Source organism: Pagrus pagrus (assembly GCF_965226575.1).
Source record: "Pagrus pagrus genome assembly, chromosome: 11".
NCBI classification, from domain to species: domain Eukaryota; kingdom Metazoa; phylum Chordata; class Actinopteri; order Spariformes; family Sparidae; genus Pagrus; species Pagrus pagrus.
Genome location: NC_140195.1, coordinates 12,406,025 through 12,422,121, shown reverse-complemented (window position 1 = coordinate 12,422,121; position 16,097 = coordinate 12,406,025).

Here is a 16,097-nt window from a genome sequence, read left to right as displayed (position 1 = left end):
AATAGGAAAAGGAAGAAAGAGAGGAAAAAGGGAAGAGAAGTGAACACATTGAATAAAAATTTCATAAAGTTCAGCGTGTGGTTTCTTTGATGCGAGCAATAGATAGTGTGTGCAGTCTGCAGGCTCTGTGGAGGCAGCAATTAATGCTACATGTGCCCACAGGCGCACTGTGAGAAGCGTGGGGACGGTGGCTTGTTTTAGAAGTGTGTCGCACCATCACTCTACCCTAGACACCCTTCCACCAGCCTTTTGTTTTCTTTAAACGTGTCATAAACCTCCTGTTTCACCTGCCTGAGATTCAGCATCTGCGAACTTGTAGATTTATGCTCCTCTGTGGCTGTCTGAACTGTTATCACCAAAACATCTGAACAGTCGCAGGTGAACGCACCGTGAGTCCAGTCAGTATTGGGTTTTTTTATTGTTGAAGGTGCACATTTTTGAGTCATGAGTCATGGCCCTGTGTGTCCCAACAACCTCAGAAAAGAGAAGATGCCTCTCTGACTGTCTGCTTCATTATTGGCAGCAGTCTGACAATATTTCCTTTCGGATCAAATCCAAAGAAATGTTTTTCTCCCTGTATTAGGCTATTTTACTCTACTCCCATCACATAGCACATCTGCTTTATATTATTTGGTCAGAGAGAAAGAGTTACTCAGCAAGGTATCAGGACTAACTCGTATCCATCACCTGGTGCTTTTAGTAGAAGAATATCTAACAAGAGTGAGAGTGTATCTGTGATATTAAAAATAGTTGTGTGATACACAGATAGGGTGTCAAGAGATAGGAACTCCTCAAATGCCTGGAAAGTTCTCTCTCTCGGTTCATCTCTCTCTAGTTTTGCTGAGGCAGGTATCTGTGATGAGGTGTGGGCCGTGCGAGGAGAGCACTGGGAGTTTGTTCACCGTAAAATTCCTCAAAGTCAGGAGAAACAGGAAGAGCGGGAATCCTGCCACCCGGGCGCTGCAGCTCGGGCAGGTCGGTCCTCTCGAATGTTTGAACACAAAGTGCCAGTGGGCTTCCCCAACATCAATACTGGTTCTACACCAACTCCTCTTCCGCTTTTAAACTCTTAACAACCGACCCCCTACCTCAGCCAGACACACACACACACACACACACAGCCTAAGAGCAACAAGGCTTAACTTTGATTTAATTATGCCTGCAACCAACTTGGCCCTGTATCAGCTGAAGTGAAACTTGCACATCTTGTGTGTGCATGCATCTATTTCTGTGCCCTCTTAAACCTGACTCCTGCCACCATGAAGCCAGAGGTACACAGTTTATCTTCACTCCTGACTCTAAAAGAATCGTGTACTTTGTTGCTGTAAATACAATATATTGGAGGAGAAGAATCACTGTTTGATCTGCTTTGTGTAAATCCAAGCAAGGGGACTTTTAATTCCTGTTGCTGCAAAAAAAAAAAAAAAAAAACTCCTCACACCACTTTTAGCCCCTCCAAAAGCTTGGAAAGTTCTCAGAATCACTGTTTCTGCAGAAATATTCTCCTGGAAGTGAAAATGAATATGAAACACATTGATAGAACTATCAGGAGAATTGCTAATCATTGCTTCCTCATTTATTTATTTATTTGAAATCCGCACAGCCACTGTACTAATATTTGAAAGTTAAGCCCTCTAAGGTGTAAGCGAAGGGAGGGGCGAGGTCCCTGGTGTATGTGTGTGTGTGTGTGTGTGTGTGTGTGTGTGTGTGTGTGTGCCTGTGTCACAATGGAACAGCAAGCCAAGTGAGGAGAAAGGGATCTAAATTTCGCTCCCCCCTCTGTGTACCCCTGTAGACCAACTAAGATGTGTGTGTGTGGAAGAGAGCGAAGCCCAAGGCTATTATTCTCCCATTAATTTTTCCATTTGAAATCAAACCTCAGCGGGCGTGCATGAGGGAATCAGAGGAGGGGGGAGAGGACCAGAGTGGGGATAACCTCATCGGGTTTGGATTGGGGGGGACAAATGTTGGTTGTAGCAGCATTAATGTCCAATAGGGGAGGCAATTTCACTTTCACAGGACTCCTCATTAAAGTCTCCCTTCTCCTTTCTTACTGGACATTGTTTGATTTTTTGTTTACGATAGAAGATGAGGACAGTCGCATTTTCTGCTTTGACTCAAGTACTTTGTAAACAATTTTTTTAGTACTGATTCAACTTCTTTACTCAAGTAAAATGAAGACATTACAGGCTCTGAAATGTACTCAAAGTATTAAAGTAAGAAGTATCCCTCTGAAGAACAGGTCTGTGCAAAGCTAACTGAACTTCACGTCACATTAATATAATTCAAAGACTATTAAACTTAAAGGTAGAATCAGTTCAATTTGTCTGAGCTGTTCATAAACACACCAGAGAGATAGTTGATTATTGAGTCTCATTCCCAGGATGTCAAATACCAACATTTTGGGTTGGTAACAACAAATTGAGATGATAAGAAAATCCAGGCAGAGGGCTGCAGGGTCTCACTGCGTCTGCATAGGTTTTTGTGATGTTGCATGCAGTAACGCAAAATAAAAATAATGGATGATTCCCCTCAAATGCATTGAAACTAAAGTAACAAGTCTGTTTTGAAATGTAAGGAGTAGAAAGTACAGATGTGTGTTCAAGTGTAGGGAGTAAAAGTAAAACCATGTCAGAAAAATAAATACTCAAGTACAGATACCTGAAAAATCTACTTAAGTACAGTAACAAAGTATTTGTACTTGGTTACGTCCCACCTCTGCCCAGCTACAGACACAGATACATACACAGTAAACTTGCATCTGTACAGGCCTGTAAAAAAATCTTTATCTCTCTATTCCACTTTCCCCTGCAAAACTTTCACACACAGACTCCTTACATCAATAATTTCCTCCATCGAGAAGACCTGTTAACCTCCATTCCTCCACCTACCTCTACCTACCCACGCAAACACACACCTACCTCCTCTCTGCCTCACACTTTCTCGTCCCGGCTCCTTCAATTCCAATCACTACTCTCCGCCCTGTTTTCCCCCACGTCTTTCTTTGAAAAAGCGCCAGTGCTTGCTAATCTGTCAATCACATGTTGTCCTGTTGTGGCGATGATGGGGGTCCGTGACGGTGGTGGGCCATACACCTCCAGCAGCTCGGAGCGGCTCGATGATTAACCAGGCAGGTAGTGAGTCAAACTGCTGACAGCAGAAACACACTGACAGCTGATTTGGAAGACAATGGTCGGGCCCCCTCTACTTAACTTGTCACGGCAGTCAAAAGCACCTTCTCCATTAACTTCTGACACATCTGGAGAGATGGAGGGAAACACTCGGTTACTGCATTGCGCTCATAGATACGTGTTCACATAGATTATGTTTTCAGTAATCACTGGTTGTAAAACAATCAACTAAATAGTATAAACTTGTCAATGATTAACAGCACAAAGTGAAAAGTGGAAGTGATCAGAAACTTGAGACAGCTTGCTCTGAGAAGTTCTGATTTATGGCCTCTGTGTTGCATTAGAGGTCCATCAGAGCTTGAAACTGAATAATAGTTTAAAAGCATTATTAAAGGTGCACTGTGTAGTTTTGGGGAAGACATTTTAGTCAGAAAAGAAATATCTTCATGCCGAAACAAACTAAAAAAAACAAACTCTCTAAGTTTTCATGACTGAATAAGCTGAACAAACAAACTGACTTTAAGGGATAGGTTTGTTTTTTTTATGTTTGGTTATATTTGGCGGACCCTGCCACCTTTCGAGCTTCAAACAGTGTTCTGGGGACCTTACTTTCCTCAGAGAACAGCTTGTCTATTCAGTTATGGAAAAAAAATATATGTCTGAGTTTGATTATCACCTAATTAATATAGTATAAATTATTGTGCCCCTTTAAAGTACTGCATATCTTTATTTTGGTGGTGATATCACTGAGAAAAGCTGATCCGAAACTAACTGTAAATCCGGCCGTACAGTTTGGTGTCTTGTCTCCCAGATTAATAGTCCAACACTTCCCAATTATTAACCGCCCCTGCAGTGTACCATTCATATTCGGAGCTGTTTACCTCCCTCCACTTCCTGTGCTTTGTCTCTTATGTCTTTACAGGAGGGAAAGGAAGACGCAGGCAGATCTGTCAATCAAACAGCAGCCCCCAACCACCGGTGGCTGCCCCATAGACAGCCGTCCATACACCTCCACCGGCTCCGGTCCCTCCTCAGCTCAATGAGTAACTAACCTGCAGGTATTGAATCAAACTGCTGACAAGCACGTGGAGGGGTGGGGGAGATGGGTGTTGGGGAGGGGATGTGTAGGTGGATAGAAAGATAGAAAGAGAGGGGAGGATGGTGATGACAATAGCATCATTTCATAGCCCACCTTGGTGACGTAACCTTTAACTTTGCAAAGAAAGATGGGTTTCTTCCCTGTCTGTCCAGCCTTACGTCCCCCCCTCCTCCTCATTTCTCCTTCTCACTCTCTAAGTGGCATCCTTTGATGGGCTGTCCCTCTCTCTCATCTTGTCTTCTTAGACAGATGAGTCCTGTCAGCGCTGCCATCACTGCCCAGCTAAACATTAATGACTCTCCTGCCTGACAAGTGTTGGCGGGGCAGAGGAGAGGTGAAAGGGGGACGCCTCCGGACAAAACCAGGGATGAAAAGGAGAAGTGATGGCTTTATCTGCTTGACAGATTCTCCTTTGTCTCTCTGAACTTGTGTATATGTATGTGTGCCATCAGCAGATTCTTGGCTCGACGTGACGGTTTTATTGCCCTGTTTTTCCTCCCCTCTGAGGAGATGGACCTCTTTGTATTCCCATTGCCCCTCATCCTTCCTGCTGGCATTTCTGACATTCCTTCAAGTATCTGTGCACGTGTGAAAGTGTGTGTTTATCTGTGCAGCTACTTCTATGCAGGTCTGCGTGTGTTTCCTTCATATCCTCATGTGTGTTTCTTGGAGAGAGCGTCCTGAACTTTGATGTTGGCAACAGTGATGGTGGTGATGGCGGGTCACAGGGAAGACTCATCCCAGAGGGACGAGGAGAGGATGGAGACGAGGAGGAAAGCTGAATTGAGGGAAAGAAGCTGGTGTAGCAGCTTCATGTCATGTTAAGTTTTCTCCAACATGATAAAGTTAGCCTCTGGAATCTGTCTTCTCCATTCTTCCTTCCCTCTGCGGTCTCTTTTTCCATACTCTCACTGGTCTGCATCTCCCTCTCGCTCTCTGTGTTGTCACTCAGGCCCTATGGCCTCTTTCCCCATCTCTCTTTTGAATTATTAACTCCCCAGCTCAGGGGAGTGAATGGGTACTGCTGAGTAGACACAGCACAGATCCGGCTTCACATTGCCCACATTTCGGAAGTCCGTCCATTTAAGGGGATTACATTGCTGGTCCCATCAGCCCCCACCCACGTAGCGCATACTCAACCACACTCACGTCCGAGCATATAAACCTGTGCAGTTTGTTATCATGAGCAGCTGATTGTTGGACAAGTGGTTATGTCTCCCTGCCAGCATTCCTTTACTGTAGCGCTGCAGGCCTCCTGTGGTGAAGCCGCCCACTCTCCTGGCTTACTTCTCCCCAGGCAGCCTCTCTCTCCTCTGGGTACCCGGTGCAATGATTAACTCCGGTTCTGATCAATGCTTCTGCTGACTCTGATACATCACCGGAGCCTTGCAGCTGCCATGTAAAGGAAGCGTCAACTCTGCGCTGCTCGTGACAGAGCATACCCACTCCATCACTTAGATAGGGGCACGTGCACACACACACACACACACATGCACGCACACAGGGGTGGTCAAAATAACGGGAACGACAGACAATACCATGCAATCCAGTGTAATAGTCCTGCTTGCTGTAAAGATTGATTGTCAGTTTTTATTGAGACTGTTAGAGAGGGGTATAATTACTTCTCATGTGTGTTCCTGCTATTTTGTCCCACCTTCTGCATGTGTGAAATACATTTTGGCATTGTGAGAGAAAAACTCCTTATTTTATGTTAGACTTTGCACCTGATTTAAAACGCAAAGTCTAATTTTAATCATTATTTTAATTTAAATAATGTGGCTCAGTTGCTCTCCTGAATCTGAGCTTCTGGACAGTTTCTTGTGTGTAAGCATTTTTTTTTTTCTGAGGGACATAAAGAGAGGTAAAGAGCATGAGATAAACATAGAAACAGAAGAACAAAATAAAAGGAGGAACGGAGAGAAAGATTGGCATCGCTCATCACCCGGCGGTGCTTTACCTCGACAGCAGGGGGAAGCCCCGATTTCCTGAAGATGACAGGAAGCACAATAGCAGAGTGTTCTGTCAGCACATCCTCCTCACAGAGCCAGGTTAATGATTCTGTAGCCACAGCTGAGCTGGAGAGAGGGATGAGCAGGAGGGAGGAACAGAGAGGTAAAAGAGGTGGAGGGGGAGTTGGCATTCAGCTACACTTAGGCCGTCATTACAGCTGCATTAGGAATGATGGTGTGTTTTTGTCATTTTAATTACCTTTAATCTGATCTCTTCATACTCGGGCCTTTCGTTAATGAGGCAGAACAAAAACTACATGTCAAACATGTTTAGCATGCATCCACGCTATCCGTCATACAGCTAACATGGCATAGCAGGTACTGGGAGGAAAAGCCTTGAATCCAGTAACGGTGCAGGAAGGTGTAAAGGATTAAATAACTTTTTCTTGCGTAATCAACATTTTAAAAGTAGCGTTCAAAAGTTCTACGGCAGGACCATTTCATTTAATATTATTATGTTACAGTGATTCTTAGAAATATTATGGTATAAATTATTCTCATTTCTGATTATGAGTTATGATACTGCACGTGATAAAAGTAACTGGATTTATATTTCACAACACTATTTCTCTATTTCTATCGATATTTCACAAGCTGTAACATCAGCTTCATACTGTGCAACATCATTAATTGACTCATTGATTGTGTAATATCATTCAAATGTGCAATTTCAATATTCCTATGTGGAATATTGAAAATTCAACTGTTGAGTTTGTTTCTCACTGTTTTACTTTCATCCTGTTAATATCTTTCTTTTTTGCTCATTATCATTTGTTTTTTTATGTATGCTTATCTCTCATAATACTGTAATACTGCAAACCCCCCCTTGTGGGACTAATAAAGGATAATCTTTCCCTTCCTTCTTTAAAGGCTTTCTAATGCACCAATTTTATATTCAATAGGTTTACATTTGATATATAGCGACCAGTAAACAGAAAGAGGAAGTTCTAGAGGTATCAGGATAAACTACAGTCAGAGAAGAGAGGGGGGCGTACACCCTCCCTTCGTCTCCATACCAGGAGACTCGGTTAAAGTATTAACCAACTGCTGCTTAACAATATTGCTGACTGGTGTGTGGAAACAGGGGGGATCAAAGTTATCATGTAGAGGAGAAAGGTGCCTTTCACTGGGCCCATACAGCCTGTCCACTCCATCTTACCGGCCCATTGAGAGCAGCACTCAAGACACTCCCATCCTCCCACTCCTCACCTCCCTCATTCTAGTCTCATTTCTTATTCCTCATCTTTTATTTTAACACTTCCTCCTCCTGCTTTTCCACACTCATCATTCCTTCGTGTACAAAATTTTAAATAATTATTTATTTTCCACGAGAAATGCATCCGCATTAATTCCAGCCCTTCCTTCACTTCTGTCCATCCATCTCTCCATCTGTCACCTGGCAGAGTAATCACATCCACATTTGATAAGGCTGGTTAGGTGGGTCATAAAAAGTTTATGCTTGTGATGCTGGAGTCTCATTTATTATCCCTGCTAATGTAGCAGTTGGAAGTGGGAGGAGGAGGACGGGAGACAGAAAGAGTGCGAGAGGTTGAGAGAGAGAGGCCACCACATTAAGGGATCATTACTCCTCTATAGGCTCTGTCCCTAGCTTTCAGCGTTAGATACGTCCTCTTTATGCTTTATGGCCTTGATGAAGCCAGTGCTCTCTGTATTTAAGTGTTCTGTAGCCACTAAGATTTTAAAGATGCTTTGGCACAGGAGGTAGTTACCGTTCTCTAACCACAGAACTATTGGCTTCAGCCCTAATGCATGCTTCTATTTCCCCTACATTTACTTCACCAGTAATTGTGAAAATGTGGCGGCTTTTAATTGATATTGTTTAGTGCTGTATGCCAACGGCATGTTGTACTAATCTAGTCAGAACACGTAAAAGAAATTAAATAAACATTGCAGTTGTTTAATTTCAGCAGTGTGTGCTGATCAGCCTTCATGGCAAACTGCAAAGTCTGGTGGAGTTTTGACATTACTTGGCAGGTTTTCATATTATGCTAAACGTTTCAAAGATGCATGTGACAACAGATGTATCACCTGTATTCAAAGTGATATTCAGTATTTTTTTTTCTACTGTCAACAATTCTGTCAAAATGCCAGAACCAACAATGAATTGATCCTAGTCTTGTTGTCACATCATTCTGTGCCATAGGCTTCCTTGTTGTCCCGATTTTTTTAAAAACACACTAAAGAGTCAAACCGTTGTACAGGGTGAAGCCTGTCCTCATCAGAATAAGAGTCAAAAATGAAAGCAGCTCATTATGACCCATATTTACGTTTCTGGTTAGGCAGGGACTTCTAGCCACTTGAATAATAATTACAGTTTTAAAGGAGGAGGATAAGTAGTATAAACAGTGAAAAGGCTGTATTGTGAGGAGGTCGGGGAAGGACGGGCAGGTTAAATAAGCACGGGACTTTCATTCATGAGACCGCTGTTCGTGTCCACTGTGAAACTTTTAACTTACAAATGTAGTGAAGTTATGTCACGTACATAAGGTAACGTAAGTTACGTAAATAATGTTAGTTTGTAACGGGAGATAAAGTAGCACCATAGTGATTTTAACCCAAACCACAACGTCTTCCTAAACCTAACAAAGTAGTTTTCTTGCCTAAACTTAACCAAATTGCTACCGTACGACAAAGATGGAAACGTACGTGTGTCGCTGTTGTGCTGCAACAGTCATGTTGTTTGGTGAACGATGATAAATGTTGTTTTGGGAAATGCAACACACACGTCCTGGTGCTGTAAATACTCACTTGTCCAGCAAATCCGTCACTGAAAACCCCCCCCGAAGTAATACACAATTAAATCTGGTTTGAGTAACATTTACACGAAAACTATATAGATATAGATAGATAGATAATTAAACTTAATAGTTATTAATTATTAATAATAGTTAATAGTTATTTCACTTATAACAACAATGAAATGCTTTAGAAACTATTTACTAAGCTTCTGGTTATTGTAAAGTTGCAACTGATGTTTATAAACCTTAGCATGTAATTGTTTGTTAACAGTGAAGTCACTATTAACTGAAGTTTAATTAACTATAAATATATCATTATTGATGATGAAATGATGAATGAAAGTATATATTTGTGTTTTTCCTCAGTTGTAGCCAATGGCCTCGGGGGCCAAGTACAACAGACAGAAGTCAAAAAGAAACGTTACAACTATTACTATAAGTAACTATTATAGTAGTGACAGTATTTCATGGGTTTTGCTGAAAATAACAGAAGACTTAATAAAATTGCTCTAATGTGGAAATGCTGTTTTGCTCATGATGGATTGCTTCTGCATGCTACAGCATTGAAACAATAGATACAGAAATGTGTGCTTTTGTAAAAAAAAAAAAAAAAAAAAAAAAAATCCTGATGGGAACGTGCAGATGGGACGGCGAGGGGGTATGGGCCTGTATGAGTGTGTTAGTGTTGGGGAGGGGGGGGGGGCTACCCAGAGGCATAGATAGTGATAGATTGGCCTGGGAGAACTGTGATGCAGATCCACTCATCAAGATTGATGTTCTGCCATTCTGCTTTAAGTGCAATTAAATTGGCCCCTGTGTTAAAAAGCCCAGCCGATAACGTGGCTGAGGCTGAGATTACGCTACATTTCCCCTGCGCTTTCCTCCACCTGCATCCCTGCCACAGCCACTCAGAGATTTACTTTACATTCTCGGCCTCCATTGGACGGGAACTTTCCCGGCATCCTGACCTGCTCGTCATCCCTGATTTACAACTTTATGTACGGCTCCTGTTTTGTTTTTTTTTCCATGCAGCCCGCAAAGTAGTTTTTAAATCAATGCCCCCTAAAAGTTTTTAATCACTTTCTGTTTGTTGTCTAACCACAGAATTGATGACTTGTACATTAGTGCATGTTTAATGTGTAATAATGCATGGTGATTACTGAGAGGAAGGAAGTTTAATGTCTTCATGAACAATTTTAACGTAACTCATCTCTGGTTGACAAGCTTGTCTGTTTAGTCCTAAGCATTACTCTGAGGGAAAAGGTCATGAGGAGATATGCCGTCATGGCTGCTTGTTTTTTTACTTCTACTGCTGCCGCATGGATACAGCTTGTTTAGAAGCCGTTTTGATGAAACCGTTTTCGTGTACGACACTGATAAATCAGTCTCACTCGTCCGGCAGTGTGCACACTTCATAATGTACTCAATTTTCTGCTAAATGGAAATATTTGCAATAATTCAAATTGAATGTCGATCACAGTCCAATCCATCTCTCTCTATGTCTCAGTCTCCATTCTGCCACGGGCCTCGCCCACCTCCGTCAGTGTCAAGTTGTTAACCCCGTGTCAACAGTGGCGCAGGGCGAATTTGGTCCCGGTTGATGGATGGGTCTTGGTGGACTTGTCCCACGCAAACATATTCTCAGAGTCAGCTGAGAGAGGTGCAGCACGTGTGTGTGTCAACCCCTCCACCCACACACACACACACGTCCATCCGTGATCAAGTCCCCGCACTCGGGCAGAATGGTGCCCCCTTTCCGTCACCTACTGACACCCAGTGTCTCCAGTTTAGACCCAGATGGGTGGAGCTCTGACCCAACTGTCACAGGACGAAGGAAAACAGATTCAAGATTTTTCTTTTCTCCTGCAAATGGCAAACTTGACCCATGTCCTTCGCACGGGGCCATTACATTTCCTTGTGAGGGCTTGACAACATGTTTCCTTAACAAACCAGTAAAATTAACTTTGCCAGCTCACCCCAAGGGAAACATGTAATAATCGAGGGGAGGACCATTACAAATTAGCACCATTTTCTTTCTTTTGTCCTTTTCTGAGCAGTCTTTGACATTTCACACTTCAGATATTAAAGCCATTTGTTTTTCATTTACTTGTGTTAAAAAACAATCATTTTGCTTTGTTATGTACATACATTTTGTGTAAAGATCCAAACGCCGAATGTTAGCTGCTTTTTGTTAATGATAATGTCAGTTAATTCAAAAAATATTTACCAGTAGCAAATATCTGCTTCTGCTTGGAAAGCTTCACCAGACCTGCTGAAGTGAAATGTTGTTTAATTGTCATCATGACGACAAATAATTAATATGAATTAATATAAATCAACTACATTGAATGCAAACATTTGTTTCTTTTCTTTTGCTGAAGCTGAACTGTTTTATTTGCTCTTTAAGCCCCTTTATAACTTATGACAAATTATTTGTTACATGACATCAGTTTGATGTATCTTTTTCTTATAATCAAGACAGGGAAAAAACAGCAGCAACATTACAACACCCTGTGCAAGTAAACACATGGTTCGGGGCAGAGATGGCATCAGTACATGACTGATCACTCGTCAATATCACGGGTTCATGCGGCACCATTAGTCATCTGCACTGCGTCCTGTCACTCCACACAGCTGCTCGCCGTCTCACTCCTCCACCTCTCATTTTTCTCTTTCTGCCCAACTTTCTCTGTTCTTTTTATACTTCTCGCCAAACGCGCCCGGCTTCTAAGGCATTCCTGTCATGGCTGATGTGATCTGGGGGTGAAAATAGGCTGAATAAAAAGGAAAAGAGGAGAGTGCCGCGGCTCGTATGTAGGCGGGTGAGTTTTGTTACATGCCATGTGTTCTCTTTTTGCTTTTTGGAAGGAGGGGGGAGGTTGTCATAATGTGTTGCGTTGTCCACTCTGGCTTAGAGGGTCAGATTAACAAGGAGTCCGGGGTCCCTCTTTGCAGCGGTCCCCTCGTAGGGCACAATGACAGGGGCGATCCATCACTTCTGTCCCTAACAGGGTGGGGGTCAGTGGGGGTGGAGGCCATGGGGCTGGGTCCAGCTCTGGCTGGCTGATGGAGGGCTGCGGAGAACAGGATGGGGCTGGTTAAACTTTAACCAGCTCCCTTCCTACACACTGAAGAGCGCATTCAGCCACCATTCTCTGTTGTGGGAGACTCTGATGTTTCGTCAACCCAGGATCCATGACCCGCCGCCCACTGGGACCCCCTCTCGCCCACTCATGGCCCCGCGCCCACCTGCTTCCATATGGATCACTGCGGCAGAGCGCCAAACTCTGGGCCATAGCGTGGGAAGAAAGTGACTCCGAGGTCTCCTCTCCATCTGTACATGGAGCAAGTGGCTATATTAACCCAGCCCTCTGCACGCGCCTGATATACTAACCATGACTTCATATCCAAAACTGTCACCGTGGCACTGTCACATCCTGGCGTCGACACATTTTCACCGCAGATCAATAGCAATAGCCTCCTTTGTGATTGTAGAGGGGTAAGTCCTGGGGCACACCATGGTTACGGCATGAAAAATGATGGCTGGCCTTTTGATAGTCATTTAATACACAGTTGCACACTTTGATAGAATTTGGCAAAAGCCTCTCCCCGGTGAGTTAACAATGCGTACTGAAAATCATATTTCCATGGCGGCCCATTCAATCTTATCCCACTGTTCCAGGAAAAAAACTGCGGTGACAAATGGGATGTGAGCACACTTCGGGTGGCTGTGGGTCACATCAGGTGCGGAGCAGGTTGGAGGTGTTAACCCAATGTGTTCCTGTTCACTGGTCCAATCATCTTCATTGATTGAGCCGATGATTGAGAGGGTCCTACCTTTTCTTTACGATGCCAGCGGGAGGAGGTGAAGCCTGAAGAAAGGGGATAAATGACAAATACAGAAAAAAAATACTGTTATGTGCATTTTTATACATAGAGTGCACATTAACAGTTATATAATGATAATATAAAACAAGGAGGCAGAAATAGGTTAGCCTTATTCTCGGTCGTTTAAGACTCCATATTTGTGCGTCGGGACTGATGTGACAGCCTGATCTAATTAGATTTGATGAGGCTCGGCCCTCCACACACACTTAATAATGCAGTAATTTCTGCCCATTTGACATCGGGAGAGCGAGGGAGTGACACTCTTAGGGGAAAGGGTGAGGGCAAAACATTTTGAGAGTGGTTGAGTGGAGGGGGAGGGGGAGGTGGGGATGGATGGTTTCAAAAAAAAAAAAAAGAGGAATAAGGGGGTGCTGGGCAGAGAGGAGAGGTGAGAGGTTTGAAGTGAGAAGGAGGGGAGAGCTGGGGAGCTGTCCATTTGTACAAACCTAAGAATCTGTCATGTGTCGGGTCGCGTTTTCGTCGCTGCAGCGTCGAGGTGGTTTTGACAGCCAGGACTTTCTCTCCTTCATCCGCGCTGCAAATGACATTACGGAAATTGTGTTTGTGGCGTTGCCTAGGCCATGGACTCCGGGGAAACTGAGGGGGTCACGGAGGTCAGGTTGAAAGAGAGAGGGAAAGAGGGAGAGGGAGAAACCGAGACAGAATAAACAAAAGAGTCAGTTTAAAGCGTCATAAAACTTCATTGGAACATTATGAACCCAATATTAAGGAACTGGCTTAAAACAAATAGTAATTAGATAAAACTAACTAAACTAACATTAAATCATTCCAAGATACACATGTGCCATAATACTGCCTGTAATTTGTTTTAACGTCAACACAGCTCACCTGGACTGGGATGCGCAGGGATTACATCTTCCAGCATCTAAAGATTTGCTACTTCAAGTCTCTTAGGGCATGCTCAGACTCCTAAATATTTCAGCAGTAGAAATGAACTGCTCTCTCAGGGGGGCAATCCTGCACCTGATTGCCCTGGTCTGGCGTTTACAGCCTGTGTAGGTGCGGGTCGACCAGGGCCAGGCCGAGGTCCCCACCACTGCAGGTCTATACATCCCTAACCTTCACTAACAAGGACCAGGGGAGCATCCGGACCAAAGCTCCTGCATAAAGCACAATTACAAGCTAAAGGCAGGATTTTGTGCTCCTCTATCTGTGTGATTTCCCCCTTTACTGCTCGCAATCAATCTTTAATGAGCCATTGAATATTAACTGGATTTGTAGGAGCTGAGTGTCAACTCCCATGAGTGTAAGCTGGAGGCCCAAGGTTTAGCGGGTAGAGGAGACTGAGGGGGGACACGGAGCATTTGCAAGGTGGGGGATGAGTGTTTTACATGGGGTTTATATGCAAAAAGTGGTTATAGTCAATTACAATTACAATCATTCACCATGGGAAGGACAACCAGGGTAATTGTAGTCTCAGTACCCCCCGTGAAGCTTCTACAGTAACTGCATCACAATGGAGCAAAGACCGGTGAGCACAAAAGTTAACAGGATCAAAGATCTTAGAGATTTTAGACTTCTGATTAATCAAGACATCACCATTCAGTCACAACAACTGATGATTAATACATCGACCACAACACAGCCTCTTGTCTGGTCCCTCCACAGGCCTGCAGCCCAGTCTGGGCCCTGCAGCAGGACCGGGGTAGCTCCCTGGACTCTAACCCCCTACCAGGCAATCTCTTTGTCACTGTGCTGCCTGCTACTGATTAATGGACGTAGTCTTGTGATCAGAAGGCTCGGACGTGGCCGAGGTCCTGATCTCTGTGTGTCTGAGAGCTACAGATGGATCTAGCGGACTGAGACAGATTAGGCCTTGATGCTGACCCCTACTGAGAGGCCTCTGGGGTGGAGGAGCAGGCCAGGGGGCCCAGGGATAATGGGACCCCTCACACACCTTTTAAAAGAGAACATGTTTATGGCTACTTAGAGGAAATTGATTTGATTGTGCCAGAAACGCATGTGTGAACACCCCTGGCACTTTTATTGGCTATTTGTCTTTTAAGTCACAGCTGGAGAAATTTATGCCCACGCTGGGGTTTAGGAGAGTGGGTGCATGGCTGTGTGTTTGTGTGTTTAAGAGAGTAAATATTAATATGTGTGGGTGTGTGTGCATGCCTGCGCAGTGCACAAGAGCAGGTCATGATAAGCGATGCACTGAAGGTGCACTTTAACTGGGTGTCAATCATTAAGTATCAGCCCTAATGACTAAAAGCGCATAATGGAGGCCCTGGCGGAAATAAAACAACAAGATTTGTTGGGGCACATTAATTCTCTGAATTGATGTCAACAGGCAGCTACTTTCCCCCGCTTGTGTTTTCTTGCTCATGCATCTCGACTCTATTAAATGACAAATGTTTGAACATGAATTTCAGCTCATGATTTAATTGGGCCATCGAAAAAAGACAGAGTGTTTCCTTTCTGTCTTCAGGGATTTGATGGAATTTTTACTTTAGGAGAGAGGGATAAGGAATCTATGAACTGCTGATTGATGACATGATCCAGCTCGAGAATTGCTTACGCTTACTTGTCATAACAGATAAAGTGAAGTAAAGTGAAGTTTGTGGCTGTTTTAAAACCATACAGGTTACAGTCATATTGAACCCAACCCCATTCCCAGAATGAACATTGGCAATGTGTGCTTCTGTAAAACCACGAATGTTGAAACTTTAAATTTCTTTGTGTTTAATTTCCCCAATTTTATCTTGTGACAGCGCTGTGCTTATGGTCTGGTTAGGTTTAGGCACAAGACACTTGGTTAGGGTTTGGAAAAGATTATGTTTTTGGCGTAACATACCAGGTCACCACAAACACAGCTGGAGATATCACAAAGTTTTGTTAAAAACATCCAGTTTTGTCTCCACAAACACGGGTGTAGACATCCAGAAGTCTCATTAAAAAGCCTCCTTTTTGAAGCAGCACCCGCTTGTCACAGGTTGCGAATGTCTACGAGTTCAACCAAAGAGTGATGTTCCCTTCTTAGACGGAGGCCAGAAGAATAAAAGTTACGCAGTATTCCATAATAACAATGCAAAGTTGTGAGAAAAGCAAGCGAAAACATGTTTTATGGAAGATTTCGTGTTAATCATCTCATATCCCCTTGGATTTATCTAACATCCCTTTGGGAGGTCTCAGCCCCAAGGTAAGAATCCACTGCTATACAGTCTTGGGAATTCTGCAAAGGAACTAT